Below are 18,152 nucleotides of genomic sequence, written 5' to 3' on the forward strand. Positions count from 1 at the left end.
TCCTGCTTCAGTTACTATAATGTAATGCACATCCTGGGGTTGGTATTATAATTCTCGACTCCATCCAACACATAAGGCAATGCCCAGAACACAGTAGGCCCCCATCATACCTCTTGATTCTGTTGAATGCTAGGAGTTTTCTTGGGCCTTGGGGTCAAGCTTGTATTTACCAGTTCTCTCTGAGCAAGACGGTAGATGGATTCACAGACTGTCGGGGCAGGACGCTGGCCCCCCTGCAAGCATACATATCCTCCTCAACCCACCCCATTGGCTGTCTAGTCCATTGACCTGAAATGAGGGGGAATCTTCAAAATGTTAGCATCGGAGACAAGTCTATTTTGCTGTGACTTGCCTGTTTCACTTAAAATAGCAGCTCACCGGTTTGCTCCGTTACTGAGTCTGCACTCGCAGAGTTCTGGGTGATCAAGGTTCTGTTGCTCATAGGACTTTCTCATTATCCATGACCGTTTATTGTGTCCATTCTGTGCCAAGAAAAATGCGCTGGGCATTGTGAATACAAAGATGTGTGAAGACTAGAAAAGTAATTTCATGGTGATGAGCAGACCGAGCTGGGTGCAGCTGACTTGTATGTTGAAGGTGATATGAATTCTCTTCGGTGATATATCAGAAAGACTCTGGCTTCAGCCTCAGACCACCAGTGACCTTCCATAGGACTCGTGCAGAGTTCCTCAACCCAGCTGAGACTCAGTTTCCTCATCTGTAAAGTGAGGTACAAATGTCCATTCAGAGCTTTGTTAGAAAGATCAGAGAGAATGTATGTGAAGCCCCAGCACGTAATAGATGTTCAATAAATGGTAGCTGGTAATATCGTGCCTCTGAGCCCTCTCTGCTCAGAAAAACAGGGAAAATTCCCTTTCTGAACTGTTTTGAGAATGGGTAGTATAATTTATGTGAAGTCCCCTATGACAGCAGGTCAAAGGGCCAAGGCCTCTGTAAGTTAGTTACAGACACGCATGTCTATAAATACCCCAAGCCCATGGAAGTACACGACTGAGTGTAACCACCTGCGTCATGGTGAAGATATGCATGCGTGGCTCTCAGGCTTGGCACAGCAGCCAGGGCCAGCCTCGCACATTCAGCAAGCCGCACAGCCGCCCGACAGAAAGAACATTGTGCGCTTGCTTGTTTATCATGCTTTATGCTGAGAGAGAGCAAATCAACAGGAGAAAATGTGGATTTGTGCTGCTGAGAAGAGGGGTGGGGGCTACAGGGAGTGGTAAGGAAATGGGAGTGTAAAAGAGTGAAGCCGAGAAAGGGTAGCAACGGAGGGGAAGGGATGCCAGCAGAAAGGAAGGGGAGGACAGACACAGTGGTCCCTTCTCTGCTGGTTTGTAACTTCTCAAATCCAGAAGGGTTCTTTGCATTTCACAGATTGAAATGACTTCCACAAAACCAGGGTAAGGAGTCCAGGACTTTCCTTGCTCTGGCTGTGTCAGTGGTCCTCCCTGGGGATGCCTAACTTCTTCTGTTCTCTTCCGCATCTCTTTCTCTCCTTCTGTCTCCTCTTTTCTTTCCTTTACTTTCCCTTTTTGGTTTGATCTTTCCCTTCCCCTCCTCTCTCGCCCTGCTTCCCAGCACCCCCTCTTCTTGCTCCTTTTCCAAACCCCAGGGGTGGTGCACAGGTATTTCTTTCACTAACTGAACTTTTCTACCGCCCCCGTCCACTAACAAGCCATTAACACCCAGCTTCTCAGTGGGACACCTGCTCAGCCTGTTATTAACTGCAGTTCAGCTGCCAACTTAGCCATGGGCAGACTCATCTTGCAAGAAGAGGTGGGTGTGGATGTCTGGGGAAATGATGGCATCCAGAACGCTGACCAGTCCAAGCAGCCCAGAGCCGCCTGTGGGGTCCAGGGTGGAAAGCCTGAGGGATGGTGCAGGGCGGGGGAAGATGGGATGTGGCGAGAGTGAGACAGTCACCAGCCTCCCCCAAGGCCTGCGAGTGCTGGGGGACAGCCGGAGTTCTCCTGCTGCCAGACTGAGCAGACAGGGAGGAAACATGGTGAAGAGGAAAGAGCCGGGTTTCTGGAGGCTCAGATCCTCCCAGCTTACTCATCTGCTTTGAGCCTCAGCTTCCTCAGCCTTCAAATGGGAACAACGACCTCTGCCCTGCTGCTCACGGGCTCTCAGAGGTGAGGCGAGGAGAGGTGACGGGCAGGAAGCCTTCTCCAACGACGAGGCCTGGTGTGCGATGCCACAGATGGGGTGGTGTAAATGACAGAAACGTGTTTTCTCACAGGTCCAGAGGCTGCAAGTCCATGATCAAGGCACAGGGAGGGTGGGTTTCCTTTGAGGCCTCTCTCCTGGGCTTGCAGACGCTGTCTCCTCCCTATGTCCTCACATGGTCATCCCTCTGTGTGTGTCTGTGTCCTGATCTCCTCTTCTTATAAGCACCCCAGTCATACTGGATTAGGGCCCACACTACTGAGCTAGTTTTAACTTAATCACCTCTTTAAAGACCCTGTCTCCAAATACGTCACTTTCTGAGATCCTGGAGGTTAGGACTTCAACATGCGAATGTTGGAGCGATGCAATTCAGCCCATGACACATGCCTATTTCTATTGTGATCGGTCATCCCTGGGTTAGGGTCTGTCTAGCAGATGGGAGCACGTGTACCCGTGGCAGAGGGGAGGTTGGAGAGTGGCTTCCAGAGGACCTGTGGGACTGGGCCAGCCTTTGGGGAATGGGAGTGGGAACCCAGCGGTGCCCACCAAGCCTCCTCTCCTCTGTGGTCCATCTTCCTGCCGCAGCTCCACTGTAACAGCACGTCCAGTGGGACTTCTACTGCTGCTCAGAATCGGTGTCTTGGGCCCACATATGTCCAGACACTCCCTCCAGGACCTACAAAGGGGTAACAGAACCGGCCCTGCCACCCCCAGTCATGGCCCCAGCCTCTACCCACTCAGGTCCGGGAGATGAGAGGATGGATTTGGGCAGTCATGACTCACTTGTCTGTGAGGCATTCTATGACTTCTCCTTTCTTATTATGTTGGGGTGGGAAGCATCCCCTTCCAAAGGCAATGATGAGGGAGAAGATAATCACTCACAGACACTGGGCTGCGCAAGCTCTCTCCTGCTGGATTCCCGAAGAACGGGGCGCTGGCAGGCTCTTCCTGGTGTTATCATGGGAATGGCATGTGAGGCAGTGAGGGAGCCCAAGCAATGCTGGTGTGGGCTGGCAAGAGTTGGGGGTGAATAAGAACATGACCCTGCTGCCTGCTTCTCACCTGGCGTCTCTGGTGGTGGGAGGTTGGATGGAGCAGCCCGTGGGCGGGAGTAGGGAGAGTAGAAATAGGGTGAACTTCCTGGACAGAAGGGAATGGTGCCTGCTTCGCCCAAGTCCCAGGCTTCAGAGTGAAGGGTCCTGGAGGGTAGGGTGGGAGGCTAGAGCTCAGTGAGGATGTAGCTGCCAGGAGAGCAGGTTGAGGGCGTGGAGCCAGGAGCGCCGAAGACAGGCAGCCTTGGTCCTCTCTGTTATCAGCAATAGCGAATCTGGTGCAAGGAGCAGGAGTGCTAGGAAAAGGATTCTGGAGCTACCCAGGTACTGGGTATCTGGCTCCCCCAGTCAATCCTGTAAACAGTAGGCACCCAAACCCAGCCTACTTGGCATCAAAGTAATCTAATTCTCCCACGACTGGCAGTCTTGCTCCACATCCACCCTATTCAGAGGGAGCAGATGGGGAGGGCAGTCTCCACTGCAATGGGGACCACAGTGACGTGTCCAGCAGAGGAGTTGGACACCTCTCTGTGGGGCAATGGGAGGATGGGGACCTTGTGCCTTCTCTCCTTGGACCGACTGAGGCCTGTACATCTCTCTGTTTCCACAAAGCCTGTTCCTTAATCTATGCCATGTGGTGTTGTAGAACTGTGCACCTGGCAGGAAAAGCTTTAAGAAAGCTGTGCTCTCAGGCAGAGGTTGACTGCAGCCCGTGGGGCCAGGCTGGGCAGAGAGCGAGCCAGAAGACCCCTGTCTTAGTCTTCTCAGGCTGCCATATCAAGAGAACACAGATGAGGGGGCTTAGACAATGGACACTGGTTTGCTCACAGTTCTAGAGGTTGGAAGCCCAAGATCAGGCGCCAGCAGAGTGGTTTCTGGTGAGGATGCTCTTCCTGGCTTGAGGACGGCCATGGTGGTGGGGGGGAACGGGGCTGAGGCACAGTCCTGCCTTGGGGTTCGGTGCTTCCCAGAGAGAGATGTGGGGAATGAACAATCCGAGGGCAGCAGGGAGACCAGGACAATGGAGCTTCCAGCTTACAGGCCCGGAGGCAAGAGCGGCTTGACCTTTCTCAGAACCCAGCGGTTCAGCCCAGGGCAGCGCTTCCTGGCTTTGGAGCTCACAGACCAGAAGAAACAAATAAGGGTTGGAAACTCATAGAGGATTACCTTTGTGTTTTGCCAAGAAAGTACTTGAAGAAAAAAACCTGCCATCTGTTATCACCCTTTCCTAAAAGAAAGGATATTCTAACATCCTCCTGCCCCAAACAGAAGAAGACAGAAAGGACATAATCTCAGAATGACTTGTACTCTTTTATTTATTTTTTTAATTAATTAATTTTTTTGAGGAAGATAAGCCCTGAACTAACATCCACTGCCAATCCTTCCCTTTTTGCTGAGCATGATTGGCACTGAGCTAACATCTGTGCCTGTCTTCCTCTACTTTGTATGTGGGATGCCGCCACAGCATGGCTGATGAGCCGTGCATAGGTCTGGGCCTGGGATCTGAACCCATGAACCCCGGTCTGCTATACCACTAGTCTGGCCTGTAGTCCTTTAAATTGAATATATACAGCACTGGGAAGAATTCACTGCATTGCCCTTTTTGTTAACTCATTTTGCTGAGGCTGATGAAAACTTCAGGAATCTGAGCTGAAACTTGGCAGGTTATGCCTGTGTGTGAGTGTGTATGTCAGTGTGTGAACCTGTGTGTGGGAAAGCAAGTGTGTGAATGTCTCCACATGCGAGTGTGCGTGTGGGAGTTTGTGAGTGCATGGGTGAGTGTGTGTGCACCTGTGAGTGCGTGTGTTGGGGTGGGGGAAGAGGGGAGAGATGTGTGAGTGTGACGGGAGGAAGAGGGAGTGGCTGCCGTGGGACCGTGACTTGCTTAAAGCCTGCCTAGAGTTACGAGGGACCATCTTCCCTTCCGTCCCCTCTCCGCCATCACTCACGTGCTCTTTGCATTCCTCTCCTCCCCGACTCTAATAGCCATCGTTGAGCTGACCCCCCGGCCCATCGCCTGGTCAGAGGAGAGGCCGGTCAGCAGCCCCGCCAGACTTCTCACACGCTGCCAGGAAGAATTGCTGTTCTGTAAGGAGCCTGTACATCCTCCTGACACATAGTCATCCTGGGAAGCAAAATTGGGCCAAGTCCTTTTTCAGCAAAGGGCTCAGCTCCCTCGGGACCTGGCCCTGCCTGAGCCTCTCACATGGTTTATGACCTTGAGTCAGCGATGCCGCCCTTCAGCCCTCCCCTCCAGCTGGGACACAGCCACAGGTGACCTCGAAGCTTCCTGGAGGGGCCCTATGGCCTCTCTCCTCGTTCCGTGGGGAACAGCTGACCTCAGTCCAAACTCCTGGACAGGGCTGGCTTGGGGTTCTCCCTGCTGGTCCCAAACCAGCTCTTGGTCCCTCTGCATCACCCCCCCCCCCCAGGGGAACAACTTGCTCCGGTCAGGCTGACTGCCACCCCATTCCTCCAAAATTCTGCGTCATCTCTTGCCTCCATGACGGTTTGTTAATAGTTCTCCTCTCCTGAGGAGACTGCCTTCCCAAATGGTAGCCCAGCTTCAAAGGTTGGCTAAAACACCACCTCCTCCAGGAAGCCTTCCGGGCGCCACTGCAATGAATGCTGCCTCTGCCCACCAGGGTTGGGGGGATGGGACAGGAGTCCAGCTCCTCAACTGTCCCCCATCTTTTAAAACACGTGCTCCCTGTGCCGGCCTCTGACCTGCCTCTCTGCGCTGTTTAATCGTTTGAGATTTTAAAATCCAGATGAATCTCCATGGCTGGCGTTCCCGTACTGATTTTGCACGATGGTTTTTTAAAGCCGTCCTTTCATTTTATTGTTTTTAAGTTTGTGTTTTTGTGGAGTTGTTTTTTAACACTTATTATTTCCCACTGATTTTACTTTCTTGTTTAACGTTGCCTGTGAAAGAGGGACTAGGAAACAGGCATGACAGGGGAAGGACAGGAGTCCAGCTGGCGGCCAGGGCGCCCTGCCTCTGCTGGGGGGACAAGGCAGCTGGGCCTTGAGCAGGATCGAGCCAGGTTCGGTCCCAATGGCATTCCTCAGCCCCTCACAACTTGGGGATCAACTCCACCTCTCTGAGCCGTGGTGTTTCCATCTGTGGACGGAGCTAAGGAGCCTGAACGCACGGGGCTGTTGTCAGAATTCCGCTGGCCCCCGCCTGCACGGCTGCAGCACAGCATGGGGGCCGGGCTAGGCGCGCACAAAGTGAAGCTTCTCCTCCTTGTTCTCCTTCCCTGGGCAGAGGCCGGGCTGGTCTTTGGGGAAGCCCTGGCTTTTCTGTGGAGCATGGCTGCCGCCCGCCCCCATGGGGCTTTTCTCTGAATTAGAGGGGCACCCTGGCCTGGGCGGCCCGGGCACAGTGCTGGGGCACGCGGAGCTTGGAGGAGCGGACACCAACTACACATCCGTGGGCAGCCAGCCTTGTGATCAACGTTCACCCTGCCTGCTGGGGACTGGGCCAGCACAGGGGCCATGAAGCCAGCCTCAAAGGCTGCTCAGGGCACTGCGAGGCAAAGGTGTCCGTGTGCAGAATCTTCTGGGTGGGGGGCCCGCACTCCTCTCTTTTTCTGTGTATATGCCGTGTTCCTCTACGTGAACACAAGCTCCTGGAGGAGGGGGACTCCCACTTACCTGTGTTTGTGTTTCTCGCTCTGCCCTCTACTTCCTGGCATATGCAAGGTGCATAATAGATGCTTGTCTTCCAGGGCACAAGTGTGAGAGGACAGGGCGGAGGCCGAGAAGGTAAGGAAGCACGGCCTGTGAAGCCCCAGCTCCCAGCTGCAGCCTCTGAGGGGCAGGGGCGGCACCAGCTCCCGATACTCCTCCTTCAGTCTCAAGGTCACAGACCTGGTACCCGGTCAGATTGCAGCAGGATGTCTGCTCCAGCTTCTCGCGTGCCCTTGCAGTGGGACAGACCTGCAGGAGCCAGACATGGTCCCTCTTGCCGAGGACTCTTAGGCTTGTGCGGGGAGTTAAGTGCTCCTGGGGAAACCCTGACAATCTCCCTGTTATACTTTCCTTCAGCAGGTCCCCACTGGGCAGGGCTGGATGGGTGCCGCGGGCCTGCCGTCACAGAGCTGTGTCTAACTGCGCCATCAGCTGTTGTGTTAACCGCCTACCTGTCTAGTCACAGTCAGAGGGACTTGGTCCCCACTATTCGGGGGCAGAAGCAGGGTGCAGCGTGGATGAGTTGGTGTGAGGGGCAGCGAACAAGCACGGGGATGCGATGGGTGGGCGGCGAGGATTCTTCAGTGACTCGTAGGGTGGGCTGTGTCCAGCCTCTGATCTGACACCTGAGTGATGTTCTGATCGCATCTGACCACCTCAGGCTCCTGCTCAAGCAGCCGCTCCCAGCGGCTCCCCTCATCTGCACGCAGTCCAAGCCCTTAGCTCGGCCGGAAGGATCCCGTTCACCTCATCCCTCTGGAGCTGCAAACACCAGCCAGTCAACCTGCCGTGGCTCTGGGGCATCCCTGAGGCTGCATCCCCCAACCTTTTGCTCGAGCATTTCCCCCTGTTTGACGTCCTTGCCCACCCCCGTTGTCCCTTGGCTGATTCTTTCTCAGCGTTCGGGGTTTATTTCAGGCAGCCCTCCTTGCCCCTCAGGCTGGATTAGGGACCCAGCAGTCTCCTAGCGATCTTGCTAAGACCGTGATTCTGACTCAGTGTCTCTGGAACGCGGCCCAAGATTTGCAATTTCTCACAAGCTCCCAGGTGACGCCGATGCTGCTGGTCTCCGGGCTGCGCTTCAAACAGCAAAGCAGTCTAGGCTGTCGGGCCTGGTTCCACGTAAAGTGTCTCCAACGGGGCCTCTCAACTTTTGGGGGGTCGAGGACTCCTCTGAGAATCGCATGAATGTTTTGGACACTCCTCCACAAAATGCACATATACTAGCGTTTTCACGTCTATTTCCAGAGGTTGTGTTGCCTCCTGAGGCTCATCCGTGCGCTTCCGGGTTGGAGACCCCTCCCCAGGCGCCACGGAGCGCGGCGGCTGAGCACGCGGGCCGCGCTCTCAGGGACCAGCTCCTCGCACAGCCGGCCGCCCTCTCCACGCCTGGGTTTCCTCGTTAGAGAGGTGGTTTAAACTTGTAAAAGATGGTACTAGTGGTAACTTTCTCATAGGGTTATTGCGAGCATTAAAGTGATAATGCCAGAAAAGCGCTCAGCACAGGGCCTGACAAGCTCTTGATGAATATTCTGCATGTCGCTGATAGTGGATGTGCGCGGGGAAGAGCTGCACCAGAGGCACGGGCAGCGCAGAGGAGCAGCGCGCGCGAGCACGGCCCTCTTCCCGGCGCCCCTCTTCCCAGCACCCCTTAGAGCAGCGGGAGTCGGGTGGGCTGCCCCTGTTTGCAGTGAGCACCCCGAGGCGGCAGGAGACCAGGCCCTGTGCTCAGAGTCGCACAGCTGCCAAGCGGCGGGGGATTTGCCGCCAGGCCGCTCCGCTCCAAAGCGGCTGTTTGTTCCCCGTCTCCCCGCGTGAGTGAGCAAATGAATGCAGGCCTGGAGAGGTCTTTTTTTCCTTATAAAAATATTTAAATTATTTTCCCACATTTTAATAAAATGATATTAACTTCAATTTTCATCATTTTCAACAATGTTGCAAAGCTGCCTGTGAACTTTTCTCAACCCATTAGTTGCTTGGGTGGTTAATTATTAGCCATTAATTTTGGTGAGGCTTTCTGCAAAGTGACGGCTCCAAAGAGCCATTTACCTGTTTATTCATACTTTCCACCAAATGCTTATTTTTCTTTACAGCGAACCCAATATTAAATATGCAGCCAGTTTTATTTATTTTTGCGAAGAACCCTGACCTGTAAAAGCCCTTTTCTTTTCATCTCGGTTTCAAAACAATTCATTCCTGCATTTTAGAAGTTATGCAACTGAGCTTCCCTTGATTTTAGAGGATTTCTCTGGAATTGATTTTGGGATTCTGTATTAATTACCACTACCCAGGCACAAGGGCTGTCACAGAATGGATATATTCAGCAAGAATGACAAGGCTGATAATTATGCACAAGGAGCCTTAGAAAAGGGGTTGTTTACTTTGATGTTTAATTTCAGCAGACTTCTTTAGTTTGTTAAACTTAATCAAAAGCAATCAAAATACACTGGTATAAATTACAGCAAATTAATTTCAAACCAATGGCAAACATCATGTCTTTCGAATGAGCATGTTGAGCTGGGACGTCTAGCAAGCCACTCCAGGCAGGGAAGGGGCAGCCTTCCGGGGGCAGGACGCTGGTCTGGAGCTTGCTTAGGGTCCCGGGGAAGACTGGGCGGGGTTCCGTGAGGAACTAAGCTTTCAGGAAAGACTGAGGCCTAGGAATGACCTTCATTTTGGGGTTTAAGGCAAACTCACTCTGTGACCTGAGAAAGTCACTTAAACCCTTTTTCTTGGGGCCTCAGTTTCCTGATCTGTTCAACAACCTAATTCTTGCCTTGCTACTATTATTAGTAAAGAACAATTTAGGGGCCGGCCCAGTGGCATGATGGTTAGGTTTGTGTGCTCCACTTCGGTGGCCTGGGGTTCACTGGTTTAGATCCTGGGCACGGACCTATGCACTGCTCATAAAGCCGTGCTGTGGTGGCATCCCACATAGCAGAACTAAAAAGACTTACAACTAGGATATATAAGTATGTACTGGGGCTTTGGGGAGGAAAAAAGGGGGGAAGATTGGCAACAGATGTTAGCTTGGGGCCAATCTTCCTCACCAAAAAAGAAAAAAGAACAACATACCTTTATCATCTTTATTGAGTATTTACTCTGTGCCAAGTTCTGTGTGTCCTCATTTCCCTCAATGAGGTTGGTGCCCCCTTGAACAGGTAAGGATTCAGTTCCAAGACTCTTTGAGCCCAGCTACTCTCACTCCAGATCACCACTCTGGGAACACTGTGTTTATTTTCTGCAGACTTCTTTGGTTTGACAGCTTGATCAGAAGCAATCAAAATATGCTTATGAACATATAGAAAATTAATTTAAAGCCAGTGCAAAAGATTATATTTCCCTAGCATGGAGAATCAAGTGAGAAAATGGCTGTGAAAATATTTTGTAAAATGTTGACTGCTATGCAAATGAACATTACTAACAGTGAGAGAGCAAGTCTAGCAGATGACGCAGAGGCCAGTTCTGCAGAAGACACTCAGCTTCTCCAGCTCGTGACTCACTCTGGGAGGCTAGGTTTATTTTATGAGATTTGTAGTTTAATGGGGCCCATTGAGTCATTCATGCATCAATGCGTTGAACACATTTTCTGAGTTTATCTACCAAGATGGAGGTCCATGGAGAGGGACACAGAGCTTGATAAGATGTCATCTTGACCTCTGGGAGCCCACAATGTAGCAACAGAGACAAAGAAATCATCATGATAATCTAAGGATCCATGAGTAGGACCAAATGATGACGCTTGTTTGGCACTGTTTTAAGGACGGGAACTTTGTTTCATTCACCAGTGTGTCCCCAGCACTCAGCACACAAACTGGCCACAGAAAGTATTTGGTAAATTTGGCCGAATGAATGAATTTTAAATGGGTCCTGGATATCAGGTGGCATCGAGTGGATGACAGTCAACTGACCCTTGTAGAGAAGAATATGGTGTTTAAGAGTGGAGAGGTTCTGAGGGACGCCCCAGGGTGCAGGAGCAGCGTGTGGTGTTGGAGGGGCCCGTTCACTTGGGTGCTGCATTGGAAGCGGTGGAAGGTTGACTGCGGCCAGCTGGGGCTGGGCTCGGTTCTCAGGCTACAGAGGGTGGCGTTGATTCTGTAGGTTTTGGGGGAAGGGAGGGGCCTAATACTGTGAGAGTCTGCCGTGCTCTTGAGCCAGACTGCCCAGGGTTTGAATCTCTGTTCCACTCTTTGCCAGTTGAGTTTCTTTGGGCAATATTACCTAACCTCTCCGCCTTGATATCCTCAAGTGTAAAATGGGGTTCACCATTGTCGCGTTTCGTGGGGTGGTTGTGAGAATTACACAGACTGTTAAGTTTAAAGCACTTAGGAGCACGCCAGATGCATAGTTAGCCCTGAGTCGGTGCTAGCTGTCATGATTAATCGGTGTTTGATGGCCTGGGTGGGAGTCCTAGCTTTGCCACTTGTCAGCTATGTACACAATGACCCAATGGCTGAAGCTCTCCAGTCTTGCTTTTCCTCTTTTGTAAACGGGGCAGTGGAAGGGCATCTGCCCCTGGGGAGCGTGAGATGGGACCGTGCACGCAGTTTGCACAGTGCCTGCCTGAGAGCAAGGCAAACCAGACTGCAGCTTGCGGCGGGAAGACTACCGCGCACAAGAGGAAGGTTGGATGAGACTGAGAGGCCGGGGACTTGCTTGGAGGCCGTTTGAATTGTCAGTGTGAGAAACAGCGAGCTAAGCTTTTGTGAAGCGGTGAGAATGAAGCGAGCTAAGAAAATGAAGCGGTGACTGGGCGATGGAGAGAAAAGCGGGGGTGGATCTGAGAGACTTGCCTGCTCGTCCTGGAGGCCTACACGAGGGAAGAGGACAGTGTGGTCTCTAACCTGGCTCCTGGGAGCACGTGTCTACATGGACTGAGACGGACAATCCAGGAGAAGCAGGTTGGGGCTGAAGAACTGAGATGATGGTGATGCAGGCATGTGGTTAGAGCGTTTCAGAGAACCTCTCATAAGCCAGTCATGTTTTAACAGAGTCTGCATTTTTAGGGAAACTAACTTACCCATGTTACTTCTTTTTTTTATTATGGTAAAATATGCATAACATAAAATTTACTATTTTAACCATTTTTGAGTGTGCAGTTAGGTGGCATTAAGTTCCTTCACATTGTTGTGCAATCGTCACCACCATCCATCTCCAGAACTTTTTCATCTTCCCAAACTGAAGCTCTGTCCCCATTAAACACTAATTCCCCGTTCCCCCACCGCCCAGCCCTGGCAAACACCGCTCAACTTTCTGTCTCTATGAATTTGACTACTCTAGGGACCTCATGTAAATGGAATCACAATATTTGCTCTTTTGTGACTGGCTTATTTCACTTAGCATAATGGCTTCAAGGATCATCCAAATTGTAGCGTATGTCTAAATTTCCTATTTTTCTTTTTGGTGAGGAAGATTGGCCCTGAACTAACATCCGTTGCCAGTCTTCTTTTTCATTGAGGAAGATTGTCCCTAAGCTAACATCTGTGCCAGTCTTCCTCTGTTTTGTATACGAGATGCTGCCATAGCGTAGCTGAAGCGTGACGTGTGGGTCTGCACCCAGGACCCAAACTCGTGAACCCCAGGCCGCTGAAGTGGAATGTATGAACTGAACCACTACGCCACGGGGCCAGCTGCCAAATCTCCTCTTTTTAAAGGTTGAGTGGTATGCTATTATATGCACAAACCATATTTTGTTTACCCATTCATCTGTCGATGGACATTCGGGTTGCTTGTACCTTTTGGTTATTGTAATAATGTTGCTGTGAACATTGGTGTACAAACAGCCATTTTCAAGGCCCTGCTGTCAATTCTTTTGTGTATATACCCAGTGAAATTGCTGGATCACAGTGGAATGTCGTGTTTAATTGTTTTAGGAACTATCATGCAGTTTCCCACAGGAGCTACATCATTTTGCGTTCCTGTAAGCAATGCGCAAGGGTTCCTATTTCTCCGCATCCTCACCAACACTTCACTTCTTATTTTCTGTTTTGGTTTTTTTGATAATAGCTATCCTAATGGGTGTGAAGTCATGTCTCATTGTGGTTTTGATTTGCATTTCTTTAGTGACTAATAATGCTGAGAATCTTTTCATGTACTTATTGGCTATTTTTAATTTTTTTTAAAGATTGGCACCTGAGCATCTGTTGCCAATCTTCCTTTTTTTTTTCCTTCTTCTCCCCAAAGCCCCCGGTATGTAGTTGTATACCTTAGTTGTGGGTCCTTCTAGTTGTGGCGTGTGGGACGCCGCCTCAGCGTGGCCTGATGAGCTGTACCATGTCCGTGCCCAGGATCCGAACCGGCAAAACCTGGGGCTCCCAAGGCATGAACGTAACACTTGGCCACGGGGCCGGCTGCCCTATTGGCTATTTGTCTATCTCCTTTGGAAAAATGTCTATTCAAGTCCTTTGTCCGTTTTTAAATCAGGTTGCTTGATTTTCGTTGCCGAGTCGTAAGATTTCTTTATGTATTCTGTATGTTAATTCCTTATCTGGTAAATGATTTGCAAATATTTCCTCCTCTTCCGTGGGTTGCCTTTTTACTCCTCTGAGAGTGTCCTTTGATGCACGGCAGTTTTTAATTTTGATGAAGTCCAAATTATCTCCTGTTGCCTATGCTTTTGGTGCCACATCTAACCACGTTACTTCTTGTATCATGTAAGAAAGAGCCATATTGTTATGCTAAGCTTCTGGGATCATGTTACAACTACATGTCTGAGCAAATCTATTTTATAATTCTCTTGGGTTATTTTAGTTGTTAGACATACGGAGGTACAATGTCAGGCTTGAGATCCTGGTACTTTTCCCTCTGAATTTTCTCATGTGTGTCAGTGGTCCCATCAATCTTCTAGTTCCCAGGCAATAATCACCCTTGACTTCTTGTCCCTCTCCTTTCATGGCCAGCTGTAAAAACTGGGAAATTGTTTCCCTTGTCCTCCCGAACAGCTAGACTACGTTTCCTGCCTCCTAGCAGTTACATGAATGAGGTCTGGATAAAAAAATCTGCGCAGAGAGGATGTTTACTACCTTCTGGGCGGTGGTAAAAGTTTCCATGCAACTCTCCATGCTGTCTCTCTTCCCTCATCTGCTGCCCATATGCAGAGTGGAGACGTACCCAGTGGAGGTCTGTGCGGACCATGTTGGGGCCACAAGGTGGAAGGACCCTGGGTCCCCGAATGTCTGCGTGGATGAAGCCCCTGCATTCACCCACGTTGTGCTGGGATGTGAATGAGAAGCAAACCTTCCCTGAGGTAAGCCCCTGAGACCGAGTGGCTGTCTGTTACAGCAGGCAGCCTGTGCAGACTAACCCACCAACAATTCGGAAGTCCTTCAAGGCGCCTTCATGATGTCCCTCCTGTGCCCTCCTTTCCATGCCTACTGAGCTGATTTTAGTCTTGCGGCTGCCCCCCTCACCCCCAACTGCTATGGTGCTTTACTAACTGGATTACCTGGTTCTAATCTTTCCTCTTCTAGTTCACCATTCACGCTCACAGAAAATAAGTATTTCTAAGAGGATAAAAGCTTGATATGGCTTTTGTTTAAAAATTTGTGTTATTAAGGCCTTTCTCCATAGAACGCTTTCTTTCCTCTCCTACCCCTCATCTACGGAACACTTACCATCCTTCATGCACTCATGCTTTTTTATTCTCTTAAATCTTGGCTCCATCTATTCCTCCTCCTATCTCCTTATCTAAGGCTTAACCATCCTGCAGGTCCAAGGGTTCCCCTTCCTCCAGGAAGCCTTCTGTGAATTCCTGTCTTACTCTCTGTTTCCTACCTTAGGCACTAGATGCACATTACTCTTTAGTTCCGTGCTTCATGTCTTCAAATTTAGGGTTCATCAATGGGATACAGGAATTTCCTGAAATTGTGTGCCAAATTCTGTGAGTGCCTATGTGTATTTTGTTTTTTTGAAGAGTGGCTGGACTTGCAGACTTCACAGGTCCCTTCCAGTGCTGAAAGTCCATGAGAACAGGATAGGCATCGTCCTTGCAAAACAATTCATGAGAGCAAGAGTAGCTGTAATGCTTCAGAGGTGGGAAGAGCTGGGGCGGAGGCCAAGCCGGCTCACATAGAAAGCCGTTGTACTCTTCCCGCATTAACAGGAGCCACTGCCAAGCTTCCGGAGCGGCGTCAAGAACTTCTGCAGCCGAGTGGCTCCCGTCTGTGGCGCAGCCTCCCTTGGCTCCCAGGAGGCAGGTGGTCTGTGGAGCTGAGCAGAGCGAGTCCGAGCCTTTCCAGCTTACTTTACTCCTGACCCCCCTCAGAGCTGCCTGGGGCGGGAGGGCTAGTGCTTGTCAAATGCTGGGGCAGGAGAATAGTTCCGTCTTGTCATTCCACGGAGATAATTTCACATTTGCCAGCAACCCCCCTTTCCGTTATTTCATCCCCATACTCACAAGATCCATCTCCCCTCTAGGGTCCCCTGATCTAGGCCTGGTGGGCCCTGACGCTTGCCCTCCGCGAGGGAGCGCTGGCACAGCCCCGCTGGACCCCTCTCCTCTGCCACCTGACCGTTTGCGCAGTGCCTGTCCTGGCAGCCAGCAGGCACTGGCTTCCTTCTTCCTCTCTGGCTCTTGAACGAGAGTAAATTCTTAATCAAAGGCCGGGCACCTCGTCTATTTCCAGTTGCTTCTCTGTTGTGAAGAAGAGAGGCTCACAGGAGGGAAACGTCGCCCCGCACCCCACCCGGCTCTCACACCAACTGCACGCGCACGCACGCCCCGCAGTCGGACTCGGCGCTCTGTTCACATAATTCTATTGACATTTTGAGGCTAAAATTATGTATGCTACTTTAATTTGCTGTTAAATTAAATTATGAATGTTTGGAACGTAGTAATTTCTTTGTTCTATGAACAGATTGTTTTATATATCTGCCTATATTACCAAGTTATTAATTTAATGATTTCATAATAGCAGCTCATTCCTCTGGGTAATATAAGGGCTGAAGTGCACGCTCCGTACAGCACAGGCAGATACTGCTTACCCTACGTGAATGGAAGGTTTTAGGAATAAAGACATTAGTTTTGGCGGAATGTTAAGTGTGCATCAGGAAACTGCAGGGATGTGTCAGGTCAGCTCGGGCTTCCTGATCTCCTTTTCAAAAGGCGGGACATAGTCTATTGCCCATGAGACCAAATGAAAAATAATTTTCTTAAATGAAGTCAAGCACCTGGCTGAACGCTGGCAGGTTTGAGAGCTACCGCCTGCCCATTTTCTCCTGCAGTTCTGGATGCAGTGTAGGTTGAGCTGGGGTCTTTCCTCCCGTGGGTCTGTTGGGCTATTATCCTGTCAGCATCCTGGAGACGTGCTGCCATGGCAACATGGCGTTAGCTGCATCGTCCTGCTCCTCGCTGGCACCCAACCCTACTGTGGGGAAAGGGCAACGGGCCAGATGCTGTGTGGTGCCGGGGTGGAGCGTGGAGTCTGGCTTCAGAGGAGCCTTCCTCCATCCCTGAGACTTGTGGCTTGGGCTCTCTGAGCCTCAATTCCCTGATCAATAAAACCAGGGCATTGAGGTCACCTGCCCGACCAGTTTTGTGCGTGTTGTGTGGCCACACAAGAAATGAGATGAGGACGAGAAAATGCTTTGCAATTGCTAAGAGTCAGGGCTCTTGAGGGCTGAGTTGTGTGGGACATGCGCAGGTACCCCAAAAGGGCACACATCACATGAGAGCAACAATTGTGCTTCTCCCCACAGCCTCCGGGACCCACTGCTCTTTGGGCCTCAGTTCCTGCAGTTGACGCCTGAGGTTTGAGCTTGGTGACTGCTAAGGTTCTCCTCATCTCTAGTAGTTCTGGACTCTCTTATTTTTCAGGAGAAGCTACCAACATGCTTCATTTTAGTTGGAGAGACAGTGCTGAAGGTGGAGTCACAGCGTATCAAGTTGTTAACAAACCTTGAGCACCTCTAACTCAACGAGAACTGATTTCCAGCTGCAGATACAGCAGTCTCCAACAGGCACCGTTTCACCTCCTCCAAGCCCATGGACTAAGGGGAATCAGGTGCTGAACAGGCCATCATGTTGCCCTGCGGTGAGGGGGAGGCTGTGCCCACCCTGACTGGGGCCAGGAAAGGGGACGGGAAGCCGAGGCTGAGACCTCAAGTTTGACTATGGATCAGTCATGCAAAGAGGAGGTTCAGGGGTGGGAAGGGCAAGGCGTTTAGGAAGAAGAAAAAGCATGTGAGAGATGGAGGTCGGAGAGAGCAATGCTGCGTGGCTGGGGCATCAAGCCTGGGTCTGGAGGGCGAGCATGAGATGCCCGGCCGGAGGAATCAGCAGGGGCCGGCTCTGGCCGGTGACAGCCTCACAGGCAAAGGCAGTGGGGGCCGCCGAAGAAGAGAAGGGATTTGATTTGTGCCTCAGAAAGGACACCATGGCTGCGGTGGGAGAAAGGGCTGGAAGAGGGTCAGATTGGAGTTGGGAGGCTAGTTAGGAGACAGTGTAGTAAAAGGTGAGAGATGAGGGTCTGATTTACGCGGTGATGGTGCAGAGGGGAGAAGTCCACAGATGCACGAGGTGCTCAGAAGGAAGACTTCACAAGGACTGGGTAGATGGGACAAAACAGAGGAGTTGTGAAGGTGGGGCTAGCAGAGGTCTTTGAGGTTGCCCTTTGCCCTCTGAGTTCTTCCCTCTCTGGCTGTTCCATCATTCCTCAAAATGAAACACTGACACCAACCCGCCCCCCCAAGGCCGACACACACTGACCCCTGTACAGGCGCAGGTTCTCACCCGCACACAGACACACACATGCCGCAGCCGCTCTGTGTGCGCAGGAGGCAGGCAGAGACTACTTCTCTGCAGAGCTGACAGGTTGCAGAGTCAGAAGCAGTGTCACAGCTTACACTTTCTTCACTTGTGCTTTTTGTCTCTGTATGTCACTTCTATGAAATATTCGTGATCTCCTCAGGAAAATCAAGAGTTCCTTTCTTCTGTGCTTTGCCTACAGCCTTTGTTATCATCGTCTCTGTGTCCATGTTGGTCTCATGCACTGTGGTGTGTCTTAATCACTTCTGGATTCCCGGTGCCCAGCACCACGTCGCATGCTGCTGCAATCGTCACTGTTGAATGACTGATGAGTCGATGAAGCCCCAAGGCACTGGGTCTGATCCCTCAGGAAAGGAATTCTGCAGTATCCTTCCAGCTTCCCTCAGCAAAAGCCTGGACCTACTGTTTGGAGATGTGAGGCACTAAGTTATCAGAGTCTGGTGCCAAGCATC

The 18,152-nt window shown here is 51.0% G+C and overlaps 1 long non-coding RNA gene across 1 annotated transcript; it reads left to right on the plus strand.

The window, feature by feature from the left end:
* The first annotated feature begins 1,266 nt into the window (after positions 1-1,266).
* On the plus strand, positions 1,267-15,841 carry LOC139044967 (uncharacterized). Its single transcript, XR_011502455.1, has 3 exons — positions 1,267-1,418; positions 14,033-14,181; positions 15,037-15,841. It is a non-coding gene; the product is annotated as an uncharacterized lncRNA (long non-coding RNA).
* Positions 15,842-18,152: the final 2,311 nt, after the last annotated feature.

This window comes from Equus asinus, chromosome 3 (genome assembly GCF_041296235.1).
Source record: "Equus asinus isolate D_3611 breed Donkey chromosome 3, EquAss-T2T_v2, whole genome shotgun sequence".
Classification (NCBI taxonomy): Eukaryota; Metazoa; Chordata; class Mammalia; order Perissodactyla; family Equidae; genus Equus; species Equus asinus.